Below are 16337 nucleotides of genomic sequence, written 5' to 3' on the forward strand. Positions count from 1 at the left end.
ATATCACATAAGGTTTAGGGGAGACTTAATTGAAGTATATAAAATGATGAGGCTTAGATAGGAATTCTCAATAGAAGCAGATAATTGTCCAATTATACTCTGACATTTGGTACAACTCCTCAACCATGCACTCTGCCACACCCCCAAATCCCACGATTCCCCTTGTGTCAAAACTCCATCGCACATTGTCGACCGTGCTCAGGAACTGCGCGTCCACAGCTCTGAAGTAGCTAATTACAAGGATTCACAGGCTTTAGCTTTGGCTTTAGTATAGAGATACAACTTGGAACTTGGGTCCTTCGGCCCACCGGGTCCATGTCGACCAACGAACAGCCATACGCTAAATTCTATCATATGCCCTTGTGACAATTTACAGAAGATATTAAACCTGCACGTCTTTGGAGTGCGGGAGGAAACCGGAGCAACCGGAGGAAACCCACGTGGTCACGGGGAGAACGTACAAACTCTGTACAGACAGCACCTCAGTAGTCGTGATCGGACCTGGGTCTCTGGCGCTGTGAGGCAGCAACCCAACTGTGCCAGCTCTGTGAATCATCAAGTAATGAAGACTCCACTATCAGTCCTAGAAAGCCGACCCCTCATTCTGAAACCTTGCTCTGGGTCACTGCAGCAATATGTTCTGAAATAAAACGCGTGGAGTAGAGGTTAAAGGAGATGCGCGGAACACATTTTTGTTCACACCGAATGTGGTGGGTGCCTGGAGCGTTATGCAAGAGGCAGACATCATTGTGGTGTTTTTAAGAGGTTTTTGGTTATGCAGGGAAATGGAGGGATATGGATCACATGCAGGCAGAGGAGGTTAGTGTATCTTGGCATCATGTTTGGCACAGGCCAATGTGGGCCGAAGGGCCTGTTCCTGTGCTGTACACTTCCCGCAGCACCTGGTGCCATTTGATGTGACCCAGCAGCATCTGCAGTTCCTTGCGTCTGTACTGTTCTAGGTCCTAAGCCTCTACACTCAGCAAGACTTCCTTCCTCCTGTAGTCTAACGCCACCTTATAAACAAAACAAAAATCCTACCGCTTGCCAAACTTGCACTTCCTCCCTTTCAGGAACCGTGCCAGCATCCCAATCCACACCAACATTTACTAGTTTATCACCATTTTAAAAAGAAAATCTGTTTTTCCTATTTTTGCAACCATTATGAATAACTTCACATTTTCCACTGGGTTCTCTTTGATGTCCCCATATCATGAACATGGTTCAGTGTTCGGCTGACAACATTAGGGAATTCTCATATTCCTAGCTCTGCAACCGATTATTCACTGTCTACAGGAAAAGTAGCTGCTTAGTGTCCAAACCTCTTGTAAATTGTTGACAACATGTTGAAGTTAGTAGCTAATCGAAATTTTGTTTTTCCTCAGATGTTAGTTGTTGGTTTTCTGGTTTCCCGCACGCGCCAAATGTTGGCACATAATCGCAGGATTTTATTATGAAATACGTTTCTTCTTTCCATTTCCATTTAATGTATTCCACTCCTCTGAAGGAAAGCACAAGCACACTCCATAATGCCCCTGTCCCACTTAGGAAACCTGAACGGAAACCTCTGGAGACTTTGCGCCCCACCCAAGGGTTCCGTGTGGTTCCCGGAGGTTGCAGGTGGTTGCAGGTAGTGGAAGCAGGTAGGGAGACTGACAAAAACCTCCGGGAACCGCACGGAAACCTCGGGTGGGGCGTAAAGTCTCCAGAGGTTTCCGTTCAGGTTTCCTAAGTGGGACAGGGGCATAAGGGTCTACAATGATTCCTAAATAGGTGTTTTTAAAAAGCGTAAATAAATGTGGAATTAAAAGTTGGTGTCAATAATCTAGAGCGGTGGCGCAACGGTGGAGTTACTGCCTCACAGCGCCAGAGACCCGGGTTCAATCCTGACTTCAGGTGCTGTGTGTACGGTGTTTGTACCTTCTCCCGGTGAGCTGCGTGGCTTTTCTCCGGGTGCTCCGGTTTCCTGCCACACTCCAAAGACGTACAGGTTTGCAGGTTAATTGCCTATTGTAAATTGTCCCCAGTGTGTAGGACAGTGCCAGTGTACGGGGTGATCGCTGGCCGGTGCGGACACAGTGGGCCGAAGGGCCTGTTTCCACGCTGTATCTCTAAAGTCTGAGGTCTAAAAACACAAGCATACACGTTTAGGATCTATAATGATTCCGAAATGGGGGGGCTTAAATAAATGTCTAATCAAATGTTAGTGCCAGCAATTGGGACCATGAAACAGCTGAATTGTGTAATTGTCAGTGTTTAATTGTCGTAGGTACCGGCAGGAGGACAATTACATTCTTACTCACTGCAGCTTATCAGGCCTGTTAACATAGAAACATAGAAAATAGGTGCAGGAGGAGGCCATTCAGCCCTTCGAGCCAGCACCGCCATTCATTGCGATCATGGCTGATCATCCCCAATCAATAACCCGTGCCTACCTTCTCCCCATATCTCTTGATTCCACTAGCCCCTAGAGCTCTATCTAACTCTCTCTTAAATCCATCCAGTGACTTGGTCTCCACTGCCCTCCGTGGCAGGGAATTCCACAAATTCACAACTCTCTGGGTGAAAAAGTGTTTTCTCACCTCAGTCTTAAATAGCCTCCCCTTTATTCTAAGATTGTGGCCCCTGGTTCTGGACTCGCCCAACATTGGGAACATTTTTCCTGCTTCTAGCTTGTCCAGTCCTTTTATAATTTTATATGTTTCTATAAGATCGCCCCTCATTCTCCTAAACTCCAGTGAATACCTTCTCCCCAGTGTTAATACAATAAAATGCAAATAAATATCTAATAATCAATAATGCAATAAACTAATAACTGTAATACCAGGTACCCTTCACAGTGTCAAACCAAGTCTGTAGTTCAACCAACGACAGTCTATAGAAGATCATCGTTGCTAAGGTGAATGTTCTGCAGTCAAGAATATTTATTTGTCAAAGGTTGACACAAAATGCTGGAGTAACTCAGCGGGACAGGCAGCATCTCTGGAGAGAAGGAATGGGTGACATTTTGGGACGAGACCCTTCTTCAGCCTTCGACCCGAAAACATCACCCCTTCCTTCTCTCCAGTGATGCTGCCTGTCCCTCTGAGTTACTCCAGCATTTTGTGTCCACTGCCTCCAGGGAGTTTTGGAAAATTATCACCAATGCATCCACAATCCCCACCGCTATCTCCCTCAAGACCCTTGGATGTAATCCATCAGGCCCAGGGGATTTATCCTCCTTCAGTCTCATTAATTTCCCTAATACCACCTCCTTGGTGATCTTAATAGTATTTAGCTCCTCCATTCCTACCGCCCCCTGTTTATCCAGCGTTGGAATATTTTTTGTGTCTTCTATGGTGAAGACTGATACAAAATACTCGTTTAATGCCTTTGCCATTTCCATATTCCCCACCAACAACTCTCCAGTCTCACCCTCCAATGGACCAACGTTCACCTTAGCCACCCTTTTTCTTTTTATATAGCTATAAAAACTCTTACTATTAGTTTTTATGTTGTTCGCTAAATTCCTTTCATAGTCTATTTTCCCCGTCTTAATTAATCTCTTAGTTATTTTTTGCTGACCTTTAAATGCTTCCCAATCCTCTGCCCTCCCACTATCTCTGGCTACCTTATATGCCCTTGCCTTCAGCCGAATACTATCCTTTATAGTTTTACTGAGCCATGGCTGACTGTTCTTACCCTTACCCCTTTTTTTCTTCATAGGAATAAATTTTTCTTGAAGGTTATACAGTAGATCCTTAAACGTACACCACTGCTCATGTACCGTCTTATTCTTGAGTCTGCTATCCCAGTCAACTTTGATCAGCTCAGTCCTCATACCTTCATAATCCCCCTTATTTAGACTAAGCACCCTAGCCTGAGTTTCAACCTGCTCCCCTTCTATTTGAATATGGAATTCGACCATATTGTGGTCACTTGTTCCCAACGAGTCCCTAACTATGACATTTTTAATTAATCCTGCTTCATTACACAGGACCAGATCCAAGATTGCCTCCCCCCTTGTCGGTTCTGCGACATACTGTTCTAGGAACCCGTCTCTAATACATTCTATAAACTCTTCCTCTAGTCTACCCTGCCCAGTTTGGTTTGCCCAATTAATATGAAAATTGAAGTCCCCCATGATTACAGCAGTTCCCTTTTTACATGCGTCAACTATTTGCAGATTTATGTTCTGACTAACAGCGTCACAGCTATTTGGAGGTCTATAAATTACACCCACTAGTGTTTTTTTCCCCTTGTTATTCTCTATCTATGAAGATATAAAGGGCCTGTCCCACCAGCATGCGATTGCATGCGTCTAACGCGACCAAACGTGGTGGCTTGAGGCGTACAGACTCGCGGGGCCGGTCCCAATTCGAACCGCGGAGGAGTATGGAGTTGTGCGGGGCTGGTCCCGACATCATACTCACCAATCAGCTGGGCAGGAGGCGGGCCGACTGAATTTGGACGTCGCACGGCGTTGGGTGGTGACGTCATCACGCAACGGCACGCCGGGCAAGACGCTGCATACAACGTCAAGATGATGCGTACGACGTTAAGACGCTGCGTTCGGCCTCAATGCAGCTGCGGGCCGACAGGCCGTTGGCGCGCGGGATTTTCGGACAGTGCAAGATTTTTGGAGCCCCGCGCGATGTCGGGACCAGCCCCGCACAACTTCATATGCCTCCGCCGATGGAAGTGGGACCGGCCCCCGCGAGGCCATACACCTCAAGCGGCCACGTTTGGTCGCGCTAGACGCATGCTATCGCATGCTGGTGAGACAGGCCCTTAAGGTTCATGTAACTGGGACTATCATTCCAGATTTTGTTTAGTTTAGAGTAACAGCGCGGAAACAGGCCCTTCAGCCCACCGAGTCCACACTGACCTGCGATCCCCACACGTTAATACTATCCCACATAAAATAGGGACAAATATACCAAGCCAATTAAACTACAAACCTGTATGTCTTTGGAGTGTGGGAGGAAACCGAAGGTTTCGGAGAAAACTCACGCAGGTCACGGGGAGAACGTAAAAACTCCGTACAGACTGCACCCATAGTCGGGATTGAATTTGGGTATCTGCCGCTTAAAGCACTGCAAGGTGGCAACTCTACCGCTGCGCCACCGAGCCGCCCAGTTGTCATTGTGGGTTTGACGCTCATGTCTCTGGGTATCTGGTCTAAATCTCTGGCTGCTACTTCAGTATATTAACCACCAACGCTACTACTCTGCCGTGTGCAAGTCTAAAGTTTAATTTTAGTTTAAGTTTATTGTCACGTGTATTGAGGTACAGTGAAAAGAGTTTGTTGTGCGCTATCCAGTCAGCGGAAAGATAACACATGATTACAATCGAGCCATTTGCAGTGTAGAGATACATGATAAGGGAATATCATAGTTCAAGCAAACGGTGCTGTAGGAACAGAGATTTAAGAGTACACAGTATTGAAGCCATTGAGAATTGTGTTAAGAAATCATTTTGATTATCAGTAGCAGTGTTAAAGAGCAGAATGACTTCAAAACATAAATATGCTTAAATGGAAAATAGACACAAAAAGCTGGAGTAACTCAGTGGGACAGGTGACGTTTTGGGTCGAGACCCTTCTTCAGACGAGTTAGGGGAAAGGGAAAAGGGAGAGTGAGACGATGATGTCGAGAGATAATATAAGGGATAAAAAACTATGTTTATGGTCAATTCATCAAATTGCACATTGACACAGCGGCCAATTTCAGTCGGGATAAAATTGCAAACTGAAACAAGTTCAGCCAAGGACCAATGACAAAGAGTACACTGAACCTGAAAACTTACTATTTAAGACTTATGGTCGAATGGAATAATTGGTGAGTCACACCGGGTAGCAACCAGAGCTACCATGATCTCTTTGTCTCCATCACAGGGGACAGACAATTGACTGACATCTACTACATTTACTACCGACTCCCACTGTTATCCTGACCAAAGAAGGGTCTCTAACCGAAACGTCACCTATTTATTTTCTCCAGAAATGCTGTCTGACCCACTGAGTCCCACTGTTATAACTTGTCTCCATGACCTTATAACTTGTGTATAAAGGCACCTATCAATATTACCCAGTCTCTTAAGGGCCTGTCCCACTTTGCGATTTTTTCAGCGACTGCGAGCTTCAGTGACTGACGCCCGCAGTCGCCGAAAAAGCGTCAAGTTGTACGACAATCTACGACAGACTACGACACAGTTGACGTCAAGCTGCGACAGTCTGCGTCAGCCGACATCACAATTTCCAGGACCTCGACAGCGACAACATAGGACAGCCTACGACAGCGCCTACGACATCCTGCGACCACACAGACGTCAAACAGCGACAGCCGAAGTCAACACACGTCCACCCGCGACACGATACGGCACGATACGACCAGCTGCGTCACTGTCTACGACATCTGAGGACAACAGGTTGATGCAGGCTGTCGCAAAATAAATTAGCCGAGGTCATGACCTTGCGTCACCGGGCATCACCCGCAGGACAGCCTACGCCAGCGTGCGACATGTGAAGACACGCAGCATCTAGCCCGGTGTCGCCGGAAGAGTTTGAACATTTCAAAATCCAGCGGCAGCAAGGAGCCACCGTGCATCATTACACGCCTCACAATGCCACCACGACGCGACAACCTTTTTTCAGGCTGTCGCTGAAAGTGTCGCCCAAGTGGGACAGGCCCTTTACCGTTTAAAAGATAAACTGCTTTGCGCAACATATCCCCTTGCTACTCTCCCTCTCTTCTTGCATTGACTGCTCAAGGTCATAAGGTCATGTGATGGGAGCAGAATTAGGCCATTCGGCCCATCAAGTCTACTGCGCCATTCAATCGTGACTGATCTATCTCTCCCTCCCAACCCCAATCGCTAACCCCATCAATGTATTACAGAAGGATGACACAAAATGCTGGAGTAACTCAACGGGACTCAACAGTGTTTCTCTCTCTCTCTTCTCGAGTATAGAAGCTGGGATGTAATGTTAAAATTGTACAAGGCATTGGTGAGACCAAATCTGGAGTATGGTGTACAATTTTGGTCGCCCAATTATAGGAAGGATGTCAACAAAATAGAGGGAGTACAGAGGAGATTTACTAGAATGTTGCCTGGATTTCAACAACTAAGTTACAGAGATAGGTTGAATAAGTTAGGTCTTTATTCTCTGGAGCGCAGAAGGTTAAGGGGGGACTTGATAGAGGTCTTTAAAATGATGAGAGGGATAGACAGAGTTGATGTGATCAAGCTTTTCCCTTTGAGAATAGGGAAGATTCAAACAAGAGGACATGACTTCAGAATTAAGGGACAGAAGTTTAGGGGTAACATGAGGGGGAACTTCTTTACTCAGAGAGTGGTAGCGGTGTGGAATGAGCTTCCAGTGGAAGTGGTGGCGGCAGGTTCGTTGGTATAATTTAAGAATAAATTGGATAGGCATATGGATGAGAAGGGAATGGAGGGTTATGGTATGAGTGCAGGCAGGTGGGACTAAGGGAAAAAACATTGTTCGGCACGGACTTGTAGGGCCGAGATGGCCTGTTTCCGTGCTGTAATTGTTATATGGTTATATGGGACAGGCAGCATCTCTGGAGAGAAGGAACGGGTGACGTTTCGGTTCGAGGCCCTTCACCATTCCATCTCTCCAGAGATGCTGCCTGTCTCGCCGAGTTACTCCAGATTTTTGTGTCTAACTTCAATTTAAACCAGCATCTGCAGTTCCTTCCTACACACTGTATTACAGAAACTGGACATTGCAACCTTCATCCAGAGACAAGCTTGTGATTATCACATAAATATTTGAGCTAAGAACACGCACTTACGTGTGATGTATACCCAGGAAGCCTTAAACCTCACTTATCTAGACTATCAGGGTTTACTAATTACAAAGAACATTCTGTAACAGAGATGAATAATGACCCGATTCTAACCCTAAAGCTATGACTACTTTCATAACTCACAGACAATACACAGATTGTCACAATATATTACTCTTATTACAGAATGAAATGTTTGAAAAGACGAGCCTAATTTTTATTGACTAGCATTCAAGAAATGGATTATTACTGGTTCATAACTTATTCAGTTCAGGAATCCAAACACTAAAGTGAATGTCCAAATTCTTTCCTAACTCAGTTGTTTTTAATTCTGTTTGCTCTCAGTATTGGGATCTGGTTTAATTTGCCAACTGTCACAACAGATGCAATCTCACAAGTTCTCGATACTGCACTGGACCACCTATCATCAGTGATAGGAGCAGAGTTAGGCCATTCGGCCCATCAAGTCTACTCTGCCATTTAATAGTAAGATTAAACGAGAACTTACCAGTTTGAAGTTTGATCTTTATTTTATGAGGAGTAACGTTGAGGGAATACGTGAAGAACCCCGCTAGGACGCATGCGTGTCATTCTTCAAAGCAGCGGTGTGAAATCACAGATAACTGTAATGACTAAACATAGTAAGATTAGAGAAGAGATACCAGTTGAGTATATGATCAAGGGTGGGCACGTATTCCCTCAACGTTACTCCTCATAAAATAAAGATCAAACTTCAAACTGGTAAGTTCTCGTTTAATCTTACTATTTTACTTCGGAGTCACGTGAGTGACTACGTGAAGATTTTAAAGCTCTGTGATTTCATGCCGTGGAAACGAGTCCATGCATCACATCTGCCTTGATTATGGGGAGAATAGTGTTAACATCATTAGATATCAATATGATATTGAAACAACAAAAAATTTATTAACACCAAATCATAGCCCCTATTTATGCGGTAAAATCATATTACAGAACTTAAAAGTGTTTCTGCAAATGTTCCAGGTTCAATGACTGGTTTATTATAAAATCGTTGGAACGTTCTTTCCGTTGACCATCCTGCAGTCTTGAGGATTTGGTCCATTGGAACATCCAACTGTATTGCTGCTGATGTAGCTGCAGCCCTGCTGGAGTGAGATTTTAAAATGTTAGTATCTACTCCCGCCTTTATTAGGACCTGTTTTAGCCATCTTGAGATGGTCTAGACTGTCACTTTTTTGTGTGGTTGTTTGTGGCTGATTAACAGTGCCATTTCTTTGCCTCTGATGATTCTTGTATGTTCCATATATAATAGTAAGTGAGTTACTATACAGAGACGATCATCCGTCGGATAGGCCCGGAACTCTATATTTTGCCCTGCTGATCCCTGTCTGTTCTGTTTAATTAATTCATGGATATGAAAAATCAAATTCCCAGATGAAATAGTCAAGTTGTCCAGCCTTAGTTTTTGTAGTGACTGGACCCTTTGTGCCATGACCAAAGCCATCAGCATGACCGTTTTCATCGTTAGTGTCTGTAGGGACAGAGCTGTTGGTGGAGACCAGTTTCTCAACATGGTCAATTCAATGCTCACATCCCAATTTTGGGTGTACCTGGTTCTAGGGGGATTAGTATTGAAAATGCCCCTCATGAGTTTGGTTACCGGGGGGCGTGTCCCTACAGTATGCCGCTCTGTTCCTTGCCACAGGTAGTTTGACAGAGCACTTCTGGCGCAGTTGATGGCACTATAGCTGAGGCCCTCATCATAGTGGAGGCTTGCCAGAAATTCCAGAACAGACGGAATGTTGTTTGATCTGTGGTTGAGGTTATTGTCGTGACAGTACTTCCCCCATTTCTTGATGTGCACCAAGTACTGTTTTTTGGTGGACTGTCTGTGGGCCGATGCAATCATATCCATTGTTCGGTCCGTCAGTCCCAGGTGTTGTAGTGGCGCTTTCAAATTCTACAAATTAATAGGTTTGTATGATTATGACAGGGGTGACTTTCCTGTGTTACCGGATGGACCAGTAAACCTGGTCTATGATGGATAGTGATGCATGGTTCTAATACCATGTCTAGTATCACCGGGAACCATGGTTGAGTAGGCCAATCGGGTACTATCAAAATACCAGACGCAGAGTCTTGTTGTATTTTCCTTAATACCCGACTGATGAGGCAGAAAGGAGGGAATGCATAAATAAACAATTTCCCCCAATGCAGCGAAAATGCATCTGTTGCTGCTGCCCCAGGGTCTGGTTCCCTTGAAACATAATTTGATAACTGGTGATTGAGCCTGGATGCGAAAAGATCGATATCTGGTGTTCCATACCGTGCTGTAATTTCAGCAAATACATTTTTATCCAACATCCATTCAGTGTTTTCATTGAATTTGCGTGACCTGGTGTCTGCCACTAAATTTAGTTTACCTGGTAAGTAGGTGTAGCTGATATCCAAATATTTCTCTGGATACACCATTGCCAAATTGTGTTGGCCAGATTGTCACATGATGTCGATTTATTTCCACCCATATGGTTGATATATGCTACCACGGTGGTGTTGTCAATTTGTAGTCTAACATGCTGGTGATTTAACCCAGAACAATATGACTTAAGGCCATGGAATGCACTTAACATTTCCAGGTAGTTTATGCCCAGTGTTGTTAATAATGATGCCTCCTGTGCATTCCATCTCCCTCCACAGCTGGAGATGGAATTGGTAGCTCCCCAACCAAGTGCACTGGCATCAGTTTGTAGTACCATAGACGGATTGCTGATAATTAGTGGATTGGAACAATACTTGATGTTGTGTTCCCACCATTTTAGTTCCATTATGGCCTCTGTTGGTAGCTTCATTGGTCTGTCAAAATGGCCACCATTAATTTTGAGTGCTCTTATTTTTGCTCTCTGTAAATTTCGATAGTGTAAAGGTCCAAATTGTGTGGCTGGAAATGCAGCCACTATTTTCCCAATTATTCTAGCTATCAGTCTAATGGATGGTTTGGTGATGTCAATGATTTCGCTGCAAGCCTCTTTTAAGGCTGTAACCTTTTCTTTCGGCAAAGTCACTGACATGAGAACTGAGTTAATGGTGAACCCCAGATAATCCATTTTTGTTGAAGGCGTTAATTTAGACTTAACTGGATGGATGATAGATCCCAGTTCTTCAAACAATTGTTTTGTGGCTGTTACTGCTTGTTTAGTCAATTCCAAAGTTTTGCCAACAATAAATATGTCATCTAGATATGCCATTACCATGTGTTTTTGTTTTCGCAGTAACGCTAGGGCTGGTTTCAAAATTTTTGTGAATAACCTGGGGGCTGATGTCAGCCCATTAGGTAGTGCCCTGTATTGCCAGTGCTGACCCATCCAGTTGAATTTTAAATAACATCTGTGGTCACCTCTTATGGGTACTGTATAGTAAGCATCTTTTAAATCGATGCTTGCCATGTAGTAGCCTTCGGAAATCAATTGCTTAGCAGTAACAAAGGTTTCCATCTTGAAATGAATATATTGTACAAAGGTATTTAAAGTAGTCAAATCGATGATGATGCGGCAACCACCATCTTTCTTGTTTTTTATAAAGATATTGGACACGAATTCCTGTGATTCGTGTTGGGTGTGTTCAATTACTCCTTTTTTATATAGCCGCTGTAGTTCAGCATGTGCTTTAGATTTCTCTATGCCTGTGAGCACGAACATTCGGTTCGGTACATGCTGTACTGGAGGGTTATGTTTTTGTATAAATTCTATGGTATAACCCTGGATACTGCTTAGAATGTAAGTGTCGGTAGTTATCTTATTCCATGCATCCAAATAATATCGTAATCTCCCACCAACTTTCATGCTCCCTTTAATTCTTAAGGAACCAGACCCACCTACCTCCATGGTTACCAGTGGTAGGTGTGTTATTTCTTCGGCATCCTCCTTGGACGTTGAGGCGCCGTTGTCTGGGTCTGTTGTTGGGTTTGTATTGAAGGTTTGCGTATTTTCCAGGACGGTCGGTCTGGGCCATGGCCTAAAAAAGACTGATGTTGGGTGTTCCTGGTTTTTGCGCTTGCTCCGGTTTGTATTGGCCGACTGGGGGGTCCGTAGGGGTGATATTTTTGGCCGTAGTGGCTTTTGGTTGTTGCTTTTATGAGCCCCAGTGTTTTTGCCTCTTCATCAAGTTCTTTGACTTGTTTTGGTAGATCCCCTCCAAATAGCAGTATTGGCGGTTTGGAGGTTCCAGGTTTACAGAGGCTGGCAAATTTTGGGGTCTAAAGCTGGTTGGATAGCACTTTCCCTGATGTTGTTCAACTCATGTTGTGAGTTGCAGTGTAAAGTCAGTGCTTCTTGGTGGTCTTGGGTCGTGTTTTGCTCCTTCAATGTGCGGGCAAAAGCAGTAATTCCTGCCGTTAGGATTTTTAGGACTTTCTGAATTTTCAAGTCCCTGGTTCTAATTGATGTCCCCACATGTTTCCAGATGCACTGGTTTACACTGGGAACATTTAGCGACTTGCAGTTCCCTGGAGGTAAATGTCGTGCCATGGTGTCTGATAGTGCCTGTGCCTGCAGTTGGTTAAATGACATATAGTCAATGCTTGCCGCTATTTTCGACTCCAGGTCTTGGCCAGTTTGGTCTGGTTGGATAAACTGGGACACCATGTCCAGCATGTTTTCTGTCACCCCAGGCATACTGGGGGTATGTTGTTCACTGCCCTCTTCAGGGTCAGCCCAGAATTGACCCTCCGTGCTCTCCTCTGATGAGGGAGAGACACTGTGCAGCCCCACAAGAGGTACTGCTGTGGGGGTTACTAATTGCCCACTGTGGCTAGCCTCCATCTCCCGGAGCCTGCCACTTTGGAGTATTTCCTCTAGCAGCCGCTCCAACTGGCTCTTATGTTCTCGGGCTTAGGCCACTCGCGGCTGCTCTTGATCCTGCAGCCGCTCCAACCGGCCCCGGTGCTCACGGGCACTGTCCGCTCGCGGCTGCTCCCCATCCTGCAGCCGCTCCAACCGGCTCCAATGCTCACGGGCACTGGCCGCTCGCGGCTGCTCCCCATCCTGCAGCCGCTCCAACCGGCTCCAATGCTCACGGGCACTGGCCGCTCGCGGCTGCTCCCCATCCTGCAGCCGCTCCAACCGGCCCTGGTGCTCACGGGCACTGGCCGCTCGCGGCTGCTCCCCATCCTGCAGCCGCTCCAACCGGCTCCAATGCTCACGGGCACTGGCCGCTCGCGGCTGCTCCCCATCCTGCAGCCGCTCCAACCGGCCCCGGTGCTCACGGGCACTGGCCGCTCGCGGCTGCTCAAAGTCAGACTCATCGGAGTCTGGCATTCGGTCCGTTTTTTGCTTCGCTTTTGGCACAGCTGTTCCCATTTCGGGAGATTGGCGTGCCGTCAGCTGCTGCTGTTGCTGCTGGCTGTCCGCAACTCCGCGGTTCTCCCCCGCCAGCTTTTTCGCAGCCTTCTTTCTCGTGGATCTGTCCATCTTTCCACCTGCAAGGTAAGTGGGAAAACGCAGAGTCTCCTTACCTGCTGTTCCCGGCTTTTAAATTCTGCCGTTAAAGGGGAACGTCCTTCCCCCTGCTGTGACTCATTGCAATGCGTGTAGCGATATGACAAGCATGCGTCCTAGCGGGGTTCTTCACGTAGTCACTCACGTGACTCCGAAGTAAAATCATGGCTGATCTATCTCTCCCTCCGAATCCTATTCTCCTGCCTTCTCCCCATAACCCTTGACACCCGTCCTAATCAAGAATTTATCCATCTCTGCCTTAAGGATATCCATTGGCCTCCACAGCCTTCTGTGGCAAAGAATTCCACAGATTCACCATCCTCTGAATCAAGAAATTCATCCTCATCTCCTTCCTAAAGGAAGGTCCTTTAGTCCTGAGGCTATGACCTCTAGTCCTAGACTCTCCCACTAGTGGAAACATCCGCTCCTGGGCGCTCAAGTTGCTGAACCAAGCCAGGATGCATCCGGTCAGCATGCTCTCTACTGTGCACCTGTAGAAGTTAGAGAGAGTCCTCCTTGACAAACCGACTCTCCGTAATCTTCTCAGGAAGTAGAGGCGCTGATGTGCTTTCTTTATAATTGCATCAGTGTTCTCGGACCAGGAAAGATCTTCAGAGATATGCACGCCCAGGAATTTGAAGCTCTTGACCCTTTCCACCATCCACTCGTTAATATAAACGGGACTATGGGTCCCCAATCCTACTCCTTCCAAAGTCCACAATCAGTTCCTTGGTTTTGCTGGTGTTGAGAGCCAGGTTATTGTGCTGGCACCATTTGGTCAAACGGTCAATCTCACTTCTATACTCTGACTCATCTCCATTAGTGATACGTCCCACAACAGTGGTGTCGTCAGCGAACTTGATGATGGAGTTTGCACTATGACCGGCTAAGCAGTCATGAGTATAGAGTGACTACAGCAGGGGGCTGAGCACGCAGCCTTGAGGTGCTCCCGTGCTGATTTTTATCGAGGCTGACACATTTCCACCAATGCGAACAGACTAGTCTGTGAATGAGGAAGTCGAGGATCCAATTGCAGAGGGATGCACAGAGACCCAGTTCTGAGAGCTTGCTAACCAGCTTGGAGGGGATGATTGTATTAAATGCCGAGCTGTAGTCAATGAATATGAGTTTTTGTTGTCCAAGTGGTCCAGAGCAGAGTGGAGATCGCATCCACCGTTGATCTGTTGTGGCGGTAAGCGAACTGCAGTGGGTCCAGGTTTTTCTCGAAGTAGGAGTTGATTTGCACCATGATCAACCTCTCAAAGCACTTCATCACCACCGACGTTAGTGCCACTGGTCGATAGTCATTGAGGCACGTCACCTTGCTCTTCTTGGGCACCGGTATAATTGATGCCCTTTTAAAGCAGGTGGGAACCTCAGACCTCAGAAGTGAGAGGTTCAGAATGTCTGTAAAAACTCCAACCAGTTGGTCCGCACAGGTTTTTAGAACATGACTGGGTATACCATCAGGTCCAGGTGCTTTCCGAGGGTTCACCCCTCTGAAGGATTTTCTGACGTCGACCTCTGCGTCTGTGACCAAAATACCATCACAGCGAATGGGGGCACGAGAAGGCACATCGGTGTTCTCCCTATCAAAGCGTGCGTAAAACGCATTGAACTCGTCAGGGAGTGATGTTTCGCCGGCATGTGAGCTGCCTTCTGATTTTGCCTTGTAGGAGGTGATTGCATTCAGGCCCCGCCACAGCTGCCGAACATCTGTCTCATCCCAGCTTGGAACAAATGGATTGAGACAGATTCATAGAACAAATGAATGAAAGATATGCAAAAAAGTAATAATGATAAAGGAAACAGGCCATTGTTAGTTGTTTGCTAGGTGAGAACAAAAAGCTGGTGTGTCTTGCGTGGGGAATGGTGGAGAGAGAGAGATGGAATGATGGGGTTACTTGAAGTTAGAGAAATCAATACTCAAAACGCTGGGTTGTAAGCTGCGCAAGTGAAATATGCGATGCTGTAAGCTGCCCAAGATGCCAAAGCTTCCTTCTCTCCAGAGATGCCTGCCTGTCCTGAACATATCTAAATGTGTGAGCATTCAGTTACAAAGAATGAAACCAAGTTTCTGCTTCTGAGGATAGGCACAAAAATCTGGAGTAACTCAGCAGGCCAGACAGCATCTGTGGAGAAAAGGTGATGTTTCGGGTCGAGACCTGATGCCCATTGAATTTGCGCATTGAAGCTTAAAAGAATTGAGTGAATTCCACGTGCCACAGTATTAAAGCGCAATCTGTCATCAAACATTATTAGAACAATTATTTAATTTGTGATAGAATTTATTCACACTTGCCTCCACTCAGTCAGACTTTTAGCCAGGTACACGGCTAGGACAGCTTTAGAGGGATATGGGCCAAACGCAGGCAACTGGGACTAATTTAGATGGATGTGTAAGAAGGAACTACAGATGCTGATTTACACCGAAGATAGACATAAAATGCTGGAGTAACTCAGCGGGACAGGCAGCCTCTCTGGAGAAAAGGAATTGGTGATGTTTCGGGCCGGGACTCTTCATCAGACTCAGTGTCAGGGAGGGGGAAACTAGAGGTATGAGAAGGTGCAACACAAAGCAGAGCCCGCATCAATGACTCAGGAAAGGTGGAGCCCACAATGGTCCATTGTTGGCTGGGGACGGTGTGATAACGAAGGAATGCAAGCAGTGAAATGAACAAGAGGATGAGGGTGGGGGAGAGACAGGGAGAGAGAGAGGGAATGCAAGGATTACTTGAAGTTGGGGAAATCAATGTTCATGCTGCTGGGTTGTAAGCTGCCCGAAATGTTAGGTGAGAAATATGTAACATGAGAGTAGATGGGTGTGTTGGTCGGCGTGGGTACGTTGGGCTGAAGTGCCTGTTTCAACACTGTATGTCTCCTATCTGTCTGTGTAAGGTGGACACAAAAAGCTGGAGTAACTCAGCGGGACAGCCAGCATCTCTGGAGAGAAGGAATGGGTGACATTTCGGGTCGAGACCCTTCTCCAGACTGATGTCAGGGGAGGAGGTGGGACAGAGATAGAATGTAGTCGGAGACAGTAAGACTGGTGGGAGAACTGGGAAGGGGGAGG

The 16337-nt window shown here is 46.1% G+C and overlaps 1 protein-coding gene across 1 annotated transcript in view; it reads left to right on the plus strand.

Annotated features, from left to right (window-relative positions):
- kif6 (kinesin family member 6) overlaps positions 1–16337 on the plus strand; it is a 548981-nt gene that overhangs the window by 440017 nt on the left and 92627 nt on the right. The gene's annotated exons all lie outside the window — the stretch shown is intronic.

The sequence above is a fragment of the Amblyraja radiata genome, chromosome 5 (assembly GCF_010909765.2).
Source record: "Amblyraja radiata isolate CabotCenter1 chromosome 5, sAmbRad1.1.pri, whole genome shotgun sequence".
NCBI lineage: Eukaryota > Metazoa > Chordata > Chondrichthyes > Rajiformes > Rajidae > Amblyraja > Amblyraja radiata.